This window comes from Colobus angolensis, unplaced genomic scaffold (assembly GCF_000951035.1).
Source record: "Colobus angolensis palliatus isolate OR3802 unplaced genomic scaffold, Cang.pa_1.0 Scaffold126, whole genome shotgun sequence".
NCBI lineage: Eukaryota > Metazoa > Chordata > Mammalia > Primates > Cercopithecidae > Colobus > Colobus angolensis.
This window is the reverse complement of record NW_012113808.1, coordinates 7,789,300-7,793,505: the sequence shown is the minus strand read 5'-3', so window position 1 is coordinate 7,793,505 and position 4,206 is coordinate 7,789,300.

Below are 4,206 nucleotides of genomic sequence, written 5' to 3'. Positions count from 1 at the left end.
GTTTTCACAAAAATAAAAGTTATAATTGTCAACTTACTTAATTTTATAAAATACATTCATACGTGGCATTTCAGCTAACCCTTGCAACAAGCCCTAGAGATAGGCAGGACACTCTTTATTTCTCTTATTTCATGGAGGAGGTTGGATTCCCAAATGGTTACCTTGGGCAAATTTACACGTGTCAGACCCATTCCTTCAACCTAGCTCTGTTTCCAAGAATCCAGTGACCCCTCAACTGCTGGTGACACATGGGTCCTTTGAAGAAATGTCTTCTCACTTGTTTTAAAGGTGCATCACATAGAAATGGCAAGCGCCATGTGCTAGAAAGCACCAGGTTTTCATGAGCACAGTCACATCTTTGGGGGCAGGCAGTATGAACTCTGAAGTCAAGCGGCAGCGTTCAAATCCCTGCTCAACCACTTAGCCCAGTGGCCTTAGGCAAGTGCTCCTCGAGAGATTCCCCTCTGTGAATCAGGAATGCTACCTAGGATAGATGGTGATTATTAGTATTACTTAGTATCCATCCAGGTGTGGAATGTCCTGAGGCTGGTAAGGCTGGAGACCGCAGTTTGACAAAACAGCCGCTAGAGGTCGCCATGGAGCCGCATTGAACATCCAACTGGAAGGCTCTGCCCGGGACAGAATTCTGTTTAATCCTGTCTTGGGCCAGACCAGCTGCCCTGCTGGAAATGGGGGCCCATCTTTGTCCTGATAAGCACTCTTCCTTCTTTTAAGCTGGTGACCCTTCTACGGGGCTGTCAAGGGCTAATGCTGAGACTCACAGGTTCCTGACCTTCCGTCCCCAGAAGTGGGCCCTCAGGTTTAATCCTGAGGCGAGGGGATGCAGGCCTGTTCCAGTGGATTCCCAGGGGCCAGGCTGGGCTCTGTGAGGACTCCAAGTCAGGATGTCTCCACCCTGGGCAAACTCAGGCGACCTTTTCATCTTTCCTTTTTAGAAAAGACAAAAATGTAATTTGCATGACATCAGGGCATCTCCAGCACAGTTAGACTCCGCAGACCCTGCAGGCCAGGAGCCAGACCCTCATATGGAACCCTGGACATGGGCCATCACTGCCTGCCTGGGATGTGGCCCAGAGGCAGCACACAGCACAACCCTGTGGGGAGGTAACAGCTAGTGGAGCTGAAAGAGAAGGGGGCGCTGGAGAAGCAGGAATCGTTATATGAAAATGTAATTTCCAGCTGGAAGACATCTTGTGGAGACCATCTAGTTCAGCCCTTCATTGTATAGCTGAGGACACCCAGGCCCAGGGAGGGAAAGTGATTTGGTCACAGTCACACAGCAAGTAAAGGACAAAGGTGAGAGCAGATCCCAGGTTTGTGCATTCCCATAGCAGCTGTTTTCCACACACCCCACTGAGGGAAGACCATTTGGTCAAGTCAGAGCAGGGGGTGGGGGACTTTAAAAAGCAGAGCTGAGGAACTTAGGAATACATACTGCTTAGCACATGCTTATTAGCTGGTCCTTCAGATGCCCCAGGGTCTCAGCGTTTGAAGCTTCCTCATTCCACAGGATAATTTTGTGTTTGCTCAGGTGCCTAGCAAAAGCCTTTTTAAGATTTCTGAGAATCAACTCATCACCTTCAACAGTCCCAGGAATTGCAACAGTCTGTTCATAACGAATGAGAGGCAGGTGCATTAAATTCTGATCTAGTGCTCACGAACTTTGGAGGGATAAAAAGAGGAAGCACACGGGTCCCTATTCTAGGGGTGTGGGGCCTCCTCCCCTCCCCGTAGGAGGGCTTGTCCACACCACCTCCTCTTTCCTCCTCTTCATCTCCCACCCTTTCCACCGAGACAGTGACCCCATCCCCCATGCTGGGTTCCAATCATTCCTGGAAGGATTTTTCCCAGAGCACGTGCCGGCAAACATTTTACAGTCCTCTCCTCCTCTCCGTGATGTACCCTTTCCCAACACCTTCTATATACTAGGCATATAACCTACACATCTTACTCATTCCTCCAACAGGACAGTACAGTGGGCATTGCTAGCCAATGTGGGACACAAGATTTCAGATATTTATTAATTTGTTCAAAACATACAGCCAGCTAGTAGATGGAATTTGGAATTTGAATCTAGGTCTAACCTGTTCTAAAGCTCATGTTCTTTCACTACTGTGAACCAGCACCCAGAAAACTTGAGTTTTAGTTTTGATTCTACCAGCTTTGTGACCTTAGAAAAATTACTTAATTTTAAGTTTCCTAAACTACAAAATGGAAACTAGCTGGGTGCGTTGGCTAACTCTGGTAATCCTAGCACTTTGGGAGGCTGAAGCAGGCAGACCACTTGAGGCCAGGAGTTTGAGACCAGCCTGGCCAACACAGTGAAACTCTGTCTCTACTAAAAATACAAAAAAATTAGCCGGGTGTGCTGTAGGGGGGCCCTGTAATCCCAGCTACTCAGGAGGCTGAGGTAGGAGAATCGCTTGGACCTGGGAAGCAGATGTTGCAGTGAGCCGAGATCGCAGCATTGCACTCCAGCCTGGGCAACAAGAGCAAAACTCCATCTCAAAAATAGTTCTTTCAAATTTAAATAAATAAATAAATAACATGGAAACTGCACACCAATATTGACAACCTTACTGAGTCATCAAGATTAAAAAGACAATATGGCTGGGCATGGTGGCTCATACCTGTAATCTCAGCACTTTGGAAGGCTGAGGTGGAAGGATCCGTTAAGGCCAGGAGTTCAAGACCAGCCTGGGCAACACAGTGAGACCCCTATCTCTACTAAAAAATAATTAAAACATTGGCCGGGCATTGTGGTGTGTGCACCCATAGTCCCAGCTACTCAAGTGGCTGAGACAAGAGGGTAGCTTGACCCCAGGAATTTAAGGGTGCAGTGAGCTCTGACTGCACCACTGCACTCTAGCCTGAGTGACAGTAAAACCCTGTCTCAAAAATAAATTTTAAAAAAGACAATATATTAATATGTGAAAATGACACACAAATGTAAGACACCCCCATTAAAGCAAAAAAGGTTCTTTTTTCCAATGGAAGGGGCTTGGCTATCAATAGCAATCTTTAGTAGGTTATATATAACTATAGTTGACCCTTGAACAACATGGGTCCACTTATGCATGGATTTTCTTCTACCTGTGCTACCTCTGAGATGGCAAGAGCAACCCTCCTCATCCTTCTCCTCAGCCTACTCAATGTGAAGACAACGAGGATGAAGACCTTTGTGATGGCCGAGCACAGTGGCTCATGCCTGTAATCTCAGCACTTTGGGAGGCTAAGGCGGGCGGATGACCTGAAGTCAGGAGTTTGAGACCAGCCTGGCCAACATGGTGAAACCCCATCTCTACTACAAATGCAAAAAATTAGCCAGACATGGTGGTGGGCACCTGTAATCCCAGCTACTTGGGAGGCTGAGGCAGGAGAATTGCTTGAACCTGGGAGGAGGAGGTTGCAGTTAGCTGAGATTGCTCCACTGCACTCCAGCCTGGGCAACAGAGTGAGACTACGTCTCAAAAAAAAAAAAAAAACAAAACAAAACAAAACAAAAGAAAAAGAAAGAAAGAAAGACCTTTATGATGATCCACTTCCACTTAATAAATAGTAAATGCATTTTCTAATCCTTATGATATTCTTAAAAACATTCTCCTTGCTTTAGCTTACTCTCCTGTTAAAGCACAGTATATAATACATACAGTGTACAAAACAGGTGTTAATTTACTCTTTATGTTGTTGGTAAGGCTTCTGGTCAACATTAGGCTATTAGTAGTTAAGTTTTTGGAGAATCAAAAGTTATACGCAGATTTTTTTTTTTTTTCTTTTCTTTTGAGACAGAGTCTTGCTCTGTCTCCCGGGGCTGGAGTGCAATGGCGCAATCTTGGCTCGCCGCAACTTCCGCCTCCCAGGTTCAAGCGATTCTCCTGCCTCAGCCTCCCAAGTAGCTGGGATTTCAGGTGCTTGCCTGGCTAATTTTTTGTGTTTTCAGTAGAGATGGGGTCTCACTATGTTGGCCAAGCTGGTCTTTGAACTTCTGACTTCGTGATCCACCCACCTCGGCCTCCCAAAGTGCTGGGATTACGGGCTTGAGTCACTGCGCCCGGCTATACGCAGATTTTTTTTTACCGCGTGGGGTTCAGCAGCCCTAACCCTTGAGTCATTCAAGGGTCAACTGCAATTCATCTTATCCATTCGTAGTATCTCTCTAATCTTTTTTTTTTTTTTTTTTTTTTT